General features: G+C 49.3%; 1 protein-coding gene across 3 annotated transcripts in view; it reads left to right on the top strand.

Moving 5' to 3' along the window:
* Positions 1-12844: 12844 nt before the first annotated feature.
* The window catches only part of LOC118208442 (polyhomeotic-like protein 2), a 64782-nt gene continuing 62692 nt past the window's right edge, over positions 12845-14934 (top strand). For all 3 annotated transcript variants that reach the window (XM_035383136.1, XM_035383135.1, XM_035383134.1), the window contains exon 1: positions 12845-12970. The gene's annotated coding sequence lies outside the window, so the exon portion shown is untranslated. The remainder of the gene's footprint in view (positions 12971-14934) is intronic.

The raw sequence follows: 14934 nt of genomic DNA, 5'->3' as shown, positions 1-14934 counted from the left end.
CACAGCCTGAACAAACCAATAACCCCCCCCCCCCAATTCAGCCCTGTCTCTGCCCCCAGTTCAAACACAGCACAGCGCTTCTGTCTAAACAAAGCAATAACCCCCCCCCCCCAATTCAGCCCTGTCTCTGCCCCCAGTTCAAACACCGCACAGCGCTTCTGTCTAAACAAACCAATAACCCCCCCCCCCCGAAGTTCAGACACCACGCAGCGTTCCTGTTTACCTGCCATTCAGGCTCAAAAGCCACACCTGTCCCCCCAGCACTGACAGCGGCTCCCTGCCACAGGGCTATCTCTCCAGCTCTGCCCTGTGAAAACAAGACACAGGAAGCGCTGGGCAGAGGGCATGCACACAGTATGCGCTGCTCCATACAACACACAGCCTTAACTTAGCATGCTGGGAAGGGCTTGACTTGATATCTCCAGATAACACTTTAACTGAGGCTGTGTCAGATTAATGTTACCTCTGTTCCCCCAAAAAAACAAAAAACCTCATTATTTAAAGAGGAAAATCTATATATATATATATATCATATATATATTCTGTACTGTGATGTTAAACAGAGGGCCGAAGCCGGCCCAAGAGGGGAGAAGTCGGGGTCCTCCACCCCAGAAAAATTTTGACTAATTAAAACCAATTTCTTGCGTTTTCACAACATATTTCCCTGCTTCAGGTGGGGAGTCGTGTTCAAAGCAGCGTATCAAGCATGAATTAAGCTGAATGCAGGGGCAGCTATGAAGAATATATATATATATTTTCTTTTTAATGAGCAGATGTTTTTTCTTCTTTTAGAAAAGAACTGCATTTTGTTTTGCAGGGGGACCTTCATGACGCAATCACAGACCGATGCAGGTAGAGCTCGCATGGTAATTGATAAGCACACAGAAGCAATAGGTGACCTCAATAGTGATCTGGCACGATAGCGCGTTAGCTATCTCTCTGGATATTCTCCAGAGCGGCGGCCCTGCTAGCCTAGCTGCGAGCGAATCAGCCAGCGGTGGGCTTTTCATAGACAGCCAATAACAACACTGAGCTAAATTAGCCCCCTAAACACGTGCTTCCCTTTCAATCAATTTACTAATGTCTGCTTGTGAAAAATGCACACAAAGGCAAATGTTTTTTCTTTTTTATCTCTACAAGATGGAAAAAAACATGAAGAAACACCACCTGTTGCTTTAAACTTCAACAGTTCACACGGGTAAAAATTTATTGGTCTAAAAGCTAGAAAAGAAACCTCCGAAGCGGGGTTGTGGCTTCAGAAAGAGTTTTTATTTTGCTTTCCAACACCGTCGGCCTGATAACAGCCATCAGCGCACTAGAGTCTGGAAATAAAATCAGCGGGATGAGGCCACAGTTTGGTATAACGTTGGTCCGCCATCACTAGTGGTCTTATCCTTCTCTCAGCAGCTGATCCTCAACTGCCTAAGTGCTGCTAGCAGACGGCTGTAGGCCCAGCGCTGATTGGGGAAACGTTGGCATAGTAACAGCTGTGCCAACAGCGGGTCACTAGTACAAGCTGTATGCTCCACAGCGTGGTATTTGCACATATCTTCAGCAAGCCGCTCTGCTCTCGCTCGAAAAGCGCATCAGCAAATGTCATAACCACATACTACCAGCAGATGGCGTTTGCTGGACGGCATTCTCCCTCTCCTGTCTCATTACATTACATTACATTACATTACATTACAGGCATTTAGCAGACGCTCTTATCCAGAGCGACTTACACAACTTTTACTTAGCACTTTACATTGTATCCATTTATACAGCTGGATATATACTGAAGCAATGCAGGTTAAGTACCTTGCTCAAGGGTACAACGGCAGTGTCCTTACCCGGGATTCGAACCTGCGACCTTTCGGTTACAAGCGCAGTTCCTTACCCACTGTGCCACACTCCGTCTCCAAAGACTGGCCTTCACGTTCTGTCCAGCAGGTGTCACTAAGGCTCTGTATAATGACACCCCAGCAATAATCACAGCACAGCACTGCATCCTCCACCCAGTCTGTGCCAGGAAACACCAAAATTCCTGTTCCACTCCCGCCATTGAGGACGTGGGACAAATTTGATCAAGCTGTGTGAAGGAACCAAACATTTCTTTCCAATTAAATTATGAAGCGAATGGCTCCAGCCTTTTTCCCTGAGCTTTACCCATGTGCTGTGGGTCTTGGGGAAGCAGCTGTGGAAGATAGACCATATCTTTCCCATACAGCAGCAGGAGCTAGACTCTTCCCCTGGTATGGGGAGGACACTCACTACAAAGTGGCACATCCTCAGTACATCAGCACTGTTCTACAAACAAACATCACTACGGCACGACATTTCAGCAATGCACAGCAGAAATAGGGCTTCTGTAGATTTAAATACAGCTGACATTTCAGCCAAAAGAACTCATGACCATTGTGCCCGAGGTAAGTAGTCATACTCTTATCTGGTCGCTAGGGGGCGCAGTTACATTGTGTAAGAGACTAATTAGCTTCTCAGGTCTGCAGATGACTGTATTGTCCCAGGATCACACAGCAATAGGCCCGCTACTGAACCACACAGGACCACACCGGAAGTGTTTCAGTGCACTTTTATGATGACATCCCCAGGGATGCACACTTCCCTACACTTTATACCCAAATAAAAAATGTAATGAAAATCCAATACTTCAGAACTATGCTACACTATGCTACAATACATATTCCAAATGCAAACTACGGAAATGACAAGGAGTCAATGAATAGGAACTATCAAACAAATTGTCCTTCAGCCATAATAACTATATACTGCATAACCAACTTTATTCAGAGCAGAACATGTGTAAGAATCACAGATATATCAGAGACACGGGCATGTTGTCTAATGGGGGGATGGGTCTCGCTCAGCCTGTCCAATTGTGTGAGGTGTGAATGATTTAGGGTGGGGGGGGGGGGGGGGGGGGGAGGGGGGTGAAGAGGCTCTTTTATATATGGCGGCAATTACACAGGCGGTGGGGGCGTTTACAGCCGATAAGGACTCAGCGCAGGGGGGGGGGGGTTCTGAGGATGACAGGAGGCTCATAAACGATGACACGTCCGCCAGGTCGCTAGGGTCCCCCCCCCCCGCCTGTTTTTACTCCCAGCCATTGTGACAGGACATCATTAAAGCCCCCCCCCCTTAAGAAATGGGGTGCTGTGGACGGGTGGGGCTTAGGCCCCGCTGGCTGATACATGGGGCAGGTTGGGGGGGGGGGGGGGTCACAGGGTGTACCTGAGGCAAATTCAGGCTAAACATTCTGACTGATCTGACTGTGGGAGGAGCCGGACGTCCAGAGGCAGCAGAATAGAGACTGTGGTGTGGTGTTAACTCATCCAGGTCCCAACAGAGGAGGCAGTTTTAGTATAGCACAATAAATCTTGATATCGTGATATCTTTAAAAAAATAAAAATAAAATAAATAAATAAATAAATAAGCATTGTTTCATATCGTCACACCCGTATTTCAAAGCAGTTTCATGCACACTGAGCCTAAGACTGAGCCCTTATCTGCATGAATAGAGCCCCTTTCTTCCTTTTTAAAGAACCTAACAGCACCTGGGGGGGAGGGGAGTGGCCATTTATTGCACACCACCCCCCCCCCCCCCCCCCCCCCCCCCCCCCCCACCCGGGTGATGCACAGCAGCCATTTTAGCCGCGTTTCCACCAAAATTACCCGGAACTTTCAGTCCCAGGAACTACTTTACCAGGAACTAAAAGGTTCCTTCAGCCAATGGTTGTCTGCGTTTCCACCGGGGTCTAAAGTACCGCGAAGATTAGGCAAATTAGCCCACTGACGTTGTCGTCGGTCCATCTGTCATATGATTTCTTCTGTTACCCCATACTACCACCGAAGTAGCCTACATTATTTTCTAATAACCGGGACAGCCCGGAGGGGTTTATTCCACTTATATACAACGGGTTACCAACAATGACTATATATGGTTACTTTTGTATTTATTGATTTTCATATATCCTCTCAAACACATTCATTAACAGCAGATTAATTTGCTGTTTTATTACTTTCTCGTTGTCAATTCCATATAGGCTAATCGCAAAATGACAAGAATAGAACGAAAACTCGGACTTGCGTGAAAATGTAAATTAGTAGTGGTACAGCCACCGTTTGCTTTCCTTCGAAGTTACTGCTAGCCGAGCAGCGAAGTGTGCCCTCCAGATGCGAACCATGCACCATAAATGAGTCCATAATCTTCCTGGTCTTTTCGTGGAATTGAAAAATGTCAGTAAAATTGAGTAAAATTACGGTAGTCTAAAAAGTTAAAGCGAAGATTACTAGAATTAACCTGTTATTTTACCCGGATAAAAAGTGCGGAAGGTGATTTCCAGTTTGCTTGTACTGTATCACCAATGTTAATTATACAGAACTACCGCATACCTCACATAACTGTATCAAACGTTTTGAGTCAATTACAACGGGCTAACAAAGAAAATCCGGAAGAAAATATTCAGCAACCGAATTAATCCGTTTGAATGTTTTGGTAGCCTACGTAATATGCTGTCCCAGCACGAATGCTTAGCATTTTATAAAACGAATACTAAAGCAAGAAAAGAACAGAAGAGCACACGTTATAATTCCAAGACGTTGACAGGTTATAACCAAAAGTAGGCTACTGCGCCGCATAACATACAAGTTTGATTTGAAGTTATGAAAATAAATTGGTTTGCCGCTGCATATTTTCAAACATGGCGGGTAATGGCGGAAAATAAATACAACACAAATGCTACGAGTACTCGACCAATCAGAAATGTTCAGCGCTGCAAGCTCCACCCAAAAGGTTCCTGTACTTTCGGAAAGTACTACCCCCCGAGCAGGAACGTTTTGGGGGGTAAAACAAAGCCCCCAGAACTAAATTTAGACCCTAGTTCCTGCGGTGGAAACGCACTGAGTTCCTCAAAAGGTTCCTAGTTCCGGGGTATAGTTCCTGCGGTGGAAACGCGGCTTTTGTGTCCGATCCCTCACCACACATCAGCCAAGCTCAGATTTAAGCGCTTTGGCTACAGGAAATGACAAAGGGGACTCGTGTGAAAACACCCGAGATCTAAGATCTTGAATCTTGGTTCTTCCCCCACTGTGAGACAGGTCGTGTCCACCTGTAGCGGCACGCTGTGTTCCGTCCGCAGAACCTTCCGGAAGCCTGGCGGGGTCGTGACAGGTAAGGAATTTGATGACGGGCAGCTCCGCAGATGCCGTAGGGCAGAGGAAACAGTGGTGTAGCACCCTAGCGTTCAACGTCTCATCCGAATGCCACCACCTCCTACGGCACAGTGTCAGCGCCTCCACCACGGCCTATGCTGGGGGGGGGGGGGGGGGGGTTGCTGGATTGACAGAGGAAGACAGGTCTGAGTCCACCACTTCCCACAGAAACAGGTCAATGAGTCGCAGCCCACTCAACATGACCTAGCAACTGCGGGGAGATGGGAAGGTCTTCACATGATGTTTTACCTGTGTCATAGGTAAGTACACACACCAAGAAGGCCTTCACATGATGTTTTACCTGTGTCACAGGTAAGTACACACACCAGGAGAGGCCTTCACATGATGTTTTACCTGTGTCACAGGTAAGTACACACACCAGGGAGGCCTTCATATGTTTTGCCTGCGTCACAGGTAAGTACACACACCAGGGAGGCCTTCACATGTTTTGCCTGCGTCACAGGTAAGTACACACACCAAGGAGGCCTTCTCATGATGTTTTACCTGTATCACAGGTAAGTACAAACACCAGGGGAGGCAGCTCTATCGCAGCTGTTCTCCACATCTTAATCTAGGGGGTGTGTTTTGGAGGTTAGCCCAAGCTGTGACTCAATTTCTAACGCCTGTCCCATTACCAGAAACTCCCCTCTGAATTTCACCCTGTAGCTTTGGATTTCCGCTTATTAACTTGAGCTGTAATTTGTGTGGTCTTTCATTAGTTCATATAAATGCTGTAATTTAAAAGCTTTCATCAGAAAAAAGTCACAAAAAATGGAAGTATCCCCCCCCCCTCTAACATTTAGACTAATGTTCATCACTGTTTCACAAATATTGGTCTCCTAGCAACAGGGATGGAATGTATAATGTTTCCACAGGCAATGGCACATGTTCAGCTTGAATTTCCATTGCTGTCAGTTGTAACAAAAGACACCGATACAATATGAACACAATAAATGTGATGTTGAGAGTCCAGTGCACTGGAAACGGTGATTATGTCTGCAACGGTAAACACGCAAAAATAATAATAAGAACTCACGCAGGTAGTCTGACGTGCTCTGGAATGATAAGGATGCGTCTGCTGAAATCTGCACACACCTTGCTATTGCTCTCTGGAAAGCTGCTCATTTGGTTAAGCGCCTATATTCACATAATTTCAGGAGGCCCTTCCATTCCATATGGCGCAATGTCGGTCCAGTTAAGCTGCAGAATAATCCTCTCTTCATGCCCAGGTAAGTTTCGGCATTCTGACCACTTACCTTCCCCTGAAGAGAACACTCCTGCCTAAAATCGGCCCGTCAGGTTGATCGTCCCGCCTCTCAGCAAGCGGTCCTCAGGCCCTGAAGCGCTGGGCTCAGGGTGGCCTGGAGTGCACTTGGGCCCCCCCCGTGGGGGGAGGAATGCGAGCGGTTTCCTACTGCAGGGGGCCCGTGGGGGTCAGGCTCAGGACCTCTGCTAGCACAGATGTGCAGAAGCAGCTATAAATACACATCCCCAGGAAGCTGGGCTGGACGACAGTTTAACAAAAAAAAAAAAAGCTTCAGTTTCCAGCTGGTCAAGGGGCCACTTGAACCGCACAGACCTGACCTGTCGTCGCATCCCATCATCCTCTGCTTCTCCCTGACAGCTGACAGGGACTTGAAAGCGAGAACAGTAATGGTGGCCATAAACAGCACTATAGCCATTAGCATCTGTCCTATAAATCCTATGACCGGTGAGATTTACGCCGAACGGGCTACAGCCCAACCTCACTCAGCATGCCCAACGAACGCCCCGATATAACTCACTCAGGGGCGTTCCTCCATCTCAGGAGCTTCAGCGAGAACACCAGGCAGGCCCAATACCGTCGGGGTTTTTACAACACACTGGAGACGGTACAGCACTGAGAATGTGTTACAGGATGCGGCACACACGTCCGTCAAAACACACGTAGCCCCGCCTCCACCCCTCACTGCCACCATGAGGCACCAACAGTCCCACTGTAATAAAGCCCAGCTTCCTGTTCGCTCGTTTGGATTTACATCAGGTCGTTTAGCAGAGCACACACCCGTTTCACACACATAAGCCGCGTTTCCACCAAAATTACCCGGAACTTTCAGTCCCAGGAACTACTTTACCAGGAACTAAAAGGTTCCTTCAGCCAATGGTTGTCTGCGTTTCCACCGGGGTCTAAAGTCCCGCGAAGATTAGGCAAATTAGCCCACTGACGTATGAAAAAGCGGCGTTGTCGTCGGTCCATCTGTCATATGATTTCTTCTGTAACCCCATACTACCACCGAAGTAGCCTACATTATTTTCCAATAACCGGGACAGCCCGGAGGGGTTTATTCCACTTATATACAACGGGTTACCAACAATGACTATATATGGTTACTTTTGTATTTATTGATTTTTATCGATTTAATCACATGGAATTGAAATATTCTTCTGCAGCCGTTTGGGCATATTTTACCGCTGTCAAGCAAAACTGTCGTTGGTAGTTGAACTTGGACCGTTATGCAACAAATAGGATATAACAGGCCAATAGTCAGATTGTAACTATTTTATATATCCTCTCAAACACATTCATTATGTTTTTATGCGAACATTCGCTTTCATGTCTTGACATCCGAAGCGACAGAATGCATTCACATTTCCAATATAGGCTAACTGGCAACAACAGCAGAAAACATGCACACGTTGTAAACAATTTGCTGTTTGATTACTTTCTTATCATCAATTCCATATAGGCTAATCGCAAAATGACAAGAATAGAACGAAAACTCGGACTTGCGTGAAAATTTAAATTAGTAGTGGTACAGCCACCGTTTGTTTTCCTTCGAAGTTACTGCTAGCCGAGCAGCGAAGTGTGCCCTCCAGATGCGAACCATGCACCATAAATTAGTCCATAGTCTCCCTGGTCTTTTTATGGAATTGAAGAATGGCAGAGTAAAATTACGGCAGTCAGAAAAAGCTAAAGGTACGATTACTAGAATTAACCTGTTATTTTACCCTGACAAAAAGTGCGGAAGGTGATTTCCAGTTTGCTTTTACTGTATCACCAATGTGAATTACGCAGAACTACCGCATACCTCACATAACTGTATCAAACGTTTTGAGTCAATTACAACGGGCTAAGAAAATCCGGAAGAAAATATTCAGCAACCGAATTAATCCGTTTGAATGTTTTAGTACGTAATATGCTGTCCCAGCACGAATGCTTAGCATTTTATAAAACGAATACTAAAGCAAGAAAAGAACAGAAGAGCACACGTTATAATTCCAAGACGTTGGCAGGCTATAACCAAAAGTAGGCTACTGCGCCGCATAACATACAAGTTTGATTTGAAGTTATTATGAAAATAAATTGGTTTGCGCCTGCATATTTTCAAACATGGCGCCTGAAAATAGACACAAAAAAATCCCGTGAGTACTCGACCAATCAGAAATGTTCAGCGCTGCAAGCTCCACCCAAAAGGTTCCTGTACTTTCGGAAAGTACTACCCCCCGAGCAGGAACCTTTTGGGGGGTAAAACAAAGCCCCCAGAACTAAATTTAGACCCTATTTCCTGCGGTGGAAACGCACTGAGTTCCTCAAAAGGTTCCTAGTTCCGGGGTATAGTTCCTGCGGTGGAAACGCGGCTATATTAAGCAGCTCAAGGCTGCAACACAGGCATCCCACCTGGGAGTCACAGCAACACTTAAAGGGCCTTCATGACATCATCAGTGACCTGAGCAATAAACTGGCCCGGGCTGCCATATGTATTGATCCAGCCAGGGCCTTCAGTACCACGCCCCACCCCCCTCGCCCCGACTGAGAGGCCCTGGTGTTCAAATGATCCCTCTCTGCTGGGTTTTGACCTCTTGACCAGGTTCTGGTTAAAATTTGGCTAAATTCAGGAATAATCCAAATGTACAAGCTGCACAGTTCGAGGCCCAGTTCCCTAACCGCTGCGCTACAGCGCTGATCACAGCACTGTGGAGACCTTTGACCTCCTCTGACAGCATTACATTATATTACATCGCATTAATACAGCAGATGCTCTTATCAGGAGCGATTTACAATGCAGGAGAACATTAGCGCATCAAGCTGAGTTATGAGTGCCGCAGTCAGAGGCAGACCAGGCTGACTGCTCTCCCCAGTCCGGTGAGCGTACCCAACATCCATAAAGCAGTAAACGCAGGCCGACCTGAGCCAGCCTAGAAGCGTAATACAGGCTGTGAGTAACGCTCGGAGGGTAACGTAATGCGCGCATTACACAGCGGCTGCAGTCTGTCTGTCGAGCTGCACGTGAGGCGTCCTCCTCTGACGCACGTCTGTGTGCACCCAAACCCGCGAACTGCACTACGGTAAGAGACATCGCGTTCGTTAGCAACCGCGCGCTGACGAATACACGTAGCCGTGGAAACACAGCGGGGAAAAGCCTACAGGTCTTTGTTTTTTAAAGGACGGCGCTACTGAACAGATAATTTAATAAATAGCCTACATGAAACCAGTGCTACTGTACTGCAGCAAGACACTCTTCCTTAAATAAGGATATCCAATGGAAAACAGCATAACCCCCCCCCCCCACCCCGCTATAATGATTACTACCTTCGCCCCCCCACCCACCACACATGCGAGGCGCATGAGGAACCTATTATCCAGCCGAAAAAGTGGCACAGCCACTTCCTTAGAGGCCCCCGCGATGCCCCCCCCCACCCCCCCCCCCCCCCCCCCCACACACCGCCCTGCCATTTGGTGACCTCTTTAATTATCTCATTACCGTGGAAACGCACCTGCGAGACTCGGCCAATTACGCGCGCAGTCAGACAGACCTTTTCTTCCCTCCCGCGCCCCAGAATTCAATTTCACCTGCAAAGCCTCTTTCATTACCGGTAGCTGCCAGCCCTCAGACACAAATCACTCTCATATGGGGCGAAGGGGAGGGGGGGGGGGCAGATGCATAAATTCAGCTTTCAGCATTCAGATTGATATTTATTCACAACCGCAGGCTTCTCCGGGGTCCCTGGTGAAGCAGGGGGTAACGCGATGGTTATTTGGGGGAAGGGCGGGTAAACTGCACCGGTATCGTTTCACGCCCATCACACTGAAACCGAACACGTGTCTGCGCACGCATAAAAAGATTACACGCGATTGGAACACGCCTTAACCGAACATTCTAACGCTGATGTCACAATCGCTTACTGCCGACCGACTGGAACGGAGTTCTAGAACACTGAGTTAGAACAAAAAAGATCTGCCCTTCAAAAAGGGCTGACAATATTAGGCACTGAGATGCTGTTATCCAGAGTGACTTTCCAGTCCATTTATGGAGCTGGATATTTACTGAAGCCGCTCGGGGTAATTAGCAGCGCTCAGGGGGTACAACAGCGCCCCAGCAGGGAGCTGAACCCACCGCCTTTGAGCTACACTGCACTAACCAATGCACTACCACACTGACCCCGTCTGAAGGCATCACCTTCAAACTGAGCCCTAACCACTGCACTACCACACTGACCGTCTGAATACATCACCTTCAATCTGAGCCCTAACCACTGCACTACCACACTGACCCCGTCTGAATACATCACCTTCAAACTGAGCCCTAACCACTGCACTAACCACTGCACTACCACACTGACCCTGCCTGAATACATCACCTTCAAACTGAGCCCTAACCACTGCACTACCACACTGACCCCGTCTGAATACATCACCTTCAATCTGAGCCCTAACCACTGCACTAACCACTGCACTACCACACTGACCCTGCCTGAATACATCACCTTCAAACTGAGCCCCAACCACTGCACTACCACACTGACCCCGTCTGAATACATCACCTTCAATCTGAGCCCTAACCACTGCACTAACCACTGCACTACCACACTGACCCTGCCTGAATACATCACCTTCAAACTGAGCCCCAACCACTGCACTACCACACTGACCCCGTCTGAATACATCACCTTCAATCTGAGCCCTAACCACTGCACTAACCACTGCACTACCACACTGACCCTGCCTGAATACATCACCTTCAAACTGAGCCCCAACCACTGCACTACCACACTGACCCTGCCAGAATACATCACCTTCAAACTGAGCCCCAACCACTGCACTACCACACTGACCCTGCCAGAATACATCACCTTCAAACTGAGCCCCAACCACTGCACTACCACACTGACCGTCTGAATACATCACCTTCAATCTGAGCCCTAACCACTGCACTACCACACTGACCCCGTCTGAATACATCACCTTCAAACGGAGCCCTAACCACTGCACTACCACACTGACCCCGTCTGAATACATCACCTTCAAACTGAGCCTGATATCTCAGCTAATTTCAGCTGGAGTTGGACACCCGCAGTCCATTATTAAAATAAGTCATAAATATCAATACATATTATTATATTAGGTTAACAAGTTTTCTGTACACTGTACACTGAAGGCTTTTCAATCTCTGTTTGTTTCCTGTACTGTTGCGCCGATCACTTATTTTCGTGATGATATTACAGTGATGTCAATATTTCAGGAGACTCTGATTGTCTGATTATTATTTTTCATTCATAGATTTATTTTGTGGATGAATCTATTCAAGCTCACATACTGCAAATAAGCCCAAAATAACCTATACCACTGAACTCGCAAACAGCAATTGAATACAAGTACATAACAGTAAGTTTACACAAAAGTGATAATTTTTCTCTAGCAGTCATCTTTATAATTAGAATGCTCCAACTATATTTTATGGTGTGTAGTCATTGTGAATAGTCTAATCTTCATCTGCATACGTTTGATAACGAGTAGATTACTGTTAATATGTCATTAAAACGCAAACAGCTTCACTGTAAATCATAACTGCTAATGGCCAGCCCTCAGTGCTAGCGGCCCGCGGCCCTAAGAGGTGAGGTCAGACGGTCAGCTGGTGTGGGGGACCAGGAAGTGGTGCGCAGCGGGTCTGGGTGTCGCTGAAGATGCGAGCGACACAGGCAGCTGTAACCTGAGTGAAGTGCTCCAGAGGTCTGCTTCCTGTCTGTGTCCTCACACCGGCTCCCATTTACATAAGAACCGACAAATCAAACGCGCACAGCCAAGGCCTTTATAAATAACGTGCTGCTCTGAGATAAGTCGGTCGGTTCTCTGGTTTGTTATTCGAGCGAGCGCTCACGCATTTCAGCCAAAGTGCATAAACGCAGCTCAGTTACTATCACATACATTCAGCTTTCATCTATTTATTCTTAAGACATGAAAGCTAAATGTTTAAATATTCTCAGCGGGGGTGGGGGGTTCCAGCACTGCCCCCCCCAGGGAAACCCAAACTGTCTCTGCGTGCCGTTCGCCGGGTCCCGCTGCAAGGCTACATTCCAGGCAGATGCCATAAAATTCCAAGAAAGGGTTAAATCCCTCCACGTTACCATGGAGACAACGACAGGCCTTCTGTACTAGTGACCCGACACGGCCATTCTATAGGAGAACAAGAGAGGAAGAGGAGGGGGGGGAGGGGGGCGGGGTGGAGGGGGCTGGGCTATTAGAGGGGGAAGGGGGAGTTCCACAGACACAAGGAGGCTGGCTATTGGTTGGAGACGGGTCACATGGTGCCTTTTGGAATGCTAATTCGTGTAAGGATTTTTTTTCCCCTCTCCCCTCTCCGTGTCTCCTCCTCCCCGGCTCCTCCTCCCCGAGCCGCTCTATTGCCAGACCGCGGGGCTGAGCGGGACCCAGGAATGGTGCGGGACAGCAGGGCAGGCACGCCAAACTGAGGAGGAGGGAAAACAAGGCCCCAGCAAGAAGGTAAGGAGAAGCCTGCTTATTTACCCTCCTGAGAAACGGCGTGCGCTGCGTGTGTGTGTGTGTGCGCGCGAGCGTGTGTGTTCTGGTTTCCGTGAGAGCTCGCTGCCGTGGCTGTGATCCAGGCAGACTCTCCCTGACTGGAGCTGCCAGCGCTGAATGAAAGTGCGTTTCGGGGGAGCCTTTGTAACGTGGGCGTGCTCCGTGGTGTTTCTGCCGGGGAAGCGGTGTTTCTGACGGGGTAGCGGTGTTTCTGACGGGGCAGTGTTGTTTCTGAAGGAGCAGCGGTGTTTCTGACGGGGCAGTGTTGTTTCTGAAGGAGCAGCGGTGTTTCTGACGGGGCAGTGTTGTTTCTGAAGGAGCAGCGGTGTTTCTGACGGGGCAGTGTTGTTCCTGAGGGGGTAGCGGTGTTCCTGAGGGGGTAGCGGTGTTTCTGACGGAGCAGCGGTGTTTCTGACGGGAGCAGCGGTGTTTCTGAAGGAGCAGCGGTGTTTCTGACGGGGTAGCGGTGTTTCTGACGGGGTAGCGGTGTTTCTGACGGGGCAGCGGTGTTTCTGACGGGGCAGCGGTGTTTCTGAGGGGGGCAGTGGTGTTTCTGAGGGGGGCAGTGGTGTTTCTGAGGGGGGTAGCGGTGTTTCTGACGGGGTAGCGGTGTTTCTGACGGGGTAGCGGTGTTTCTGACGGGGCAGCGGTGTTTCTGACGGGGCAGCGGTGTTTCTGAGGGGGGCAGTGGTGTTTCTGAGGGGGGCAGTGGTGTTTCTGAGGGGGGTAGCGGTGTTTCTGAGGGGGGTAGCGGTGTTTCTGAGGGGGGTAGCGGTGTTTCTGAAGGAGCAGCGGTGTTTCTGACGGGGTAGCGGTGTTTCTGCCGGAGCAGCGGTGTTTCTGAAGGAGCAGCGGTGTTTCTGAAGGAGCAGCGGTGTTTCTGATGGGGCAGCGGTGTTTCTGAAGGAGCAGCGGTGTTTCTGACGAGGGTAGCTGTGTTTCTGACGGGGTAGCTGTGTTTCTGACGGGGTACCGGTGTTCCTGAAGGAGCAGCGGTATTTCTGAAGGAGCAGCGGTGTTTCTGAAGGAGCAGTGGTGTTTCTGATGGGGCAGCGGTGTTTCTGAAGGAGCAGCCGTGTTTCTGATGGGGCAGTGGTGTTTCTGACCTGTTCTGCTGCCCCACCGGGGGCCAGAGTAGCCATGTGGACCTTTAACGGCACAGTTCCCTCTCAAGCATAAACAAAGCCATTCCCCCTCTGCTAACAGCCCTCTGCTCCAACTGCCTGATCCAGCCTTCTGCACCAATCAGGGCTCTCCAATGCGCTAGCTTGCGCTTATTTCTGATGCAGTGACTTGGTTTGTTGATATAACACGTTTGTGATGTTGAGGTTTGTGAGAGCACGGGGTTCACGGGTACCCCGCTACAACGCAGCCGAATGCTCTTCTGAGGCTGAGTAACAGAGGCGGTGTCAGGACAGGGTTCAGTCAGGACGGGGTACAGACTGTGTCAGGACGGGGTTCAGTCAGGACGGGGTACAGACTGTGTCAGGACGGGGTTCAGTCAGGACGGGCTTCAGACCGTGTCAGGACGGGGTTCAGACCGTGTCAGGACAGGGTTCAGTCCGTGTCAGGACAGGGTTCAGTCCGTGTCAGGACGGGGTTCAGACAGGACGGGGTACAGAAGGTATCAGGACGGGGCGCATTTATCTTGACGCGTGTGGCACGCGGATAATGTGCATGCAGAAGCAGGCCGCTGGCACAGAGGAAATCGATACACCACCACCCCCCCCCACGCCCGCCCACGCGCTCCACCACACGCCCTCCCACACGCCCCCCCCCCCCCCCCCCCCCCCCCCCCCCCCCCCCACGCCCTCCCACACGCCCCTCCACGCGCCCCTCCACACGCCCCCCCCCAGCTCCAGTGCACACGTCTCTAGCATCACACAATGCCCGCGAGGTGTGTGTTACCCGGGCCACACCGCCTC

This window comes from Anguilla anguilla, chromosome 11 (genome assembly GCF_013347855.1).
Source record: "Anguilla anguilla isolate fAngAng1 chromosome 11, fAngAng1.pri, whole genome shotgun sequence".
Lineage (NCBI taxonomy): Eukaryota > Metazoa > Chordata > Actinopteri > Anguilliformes > Anguillidae > Anguilla > Anguilla anguilla.
This window is presented reverse-complemented; position numbering and strand designations above follow the sequence as displayed.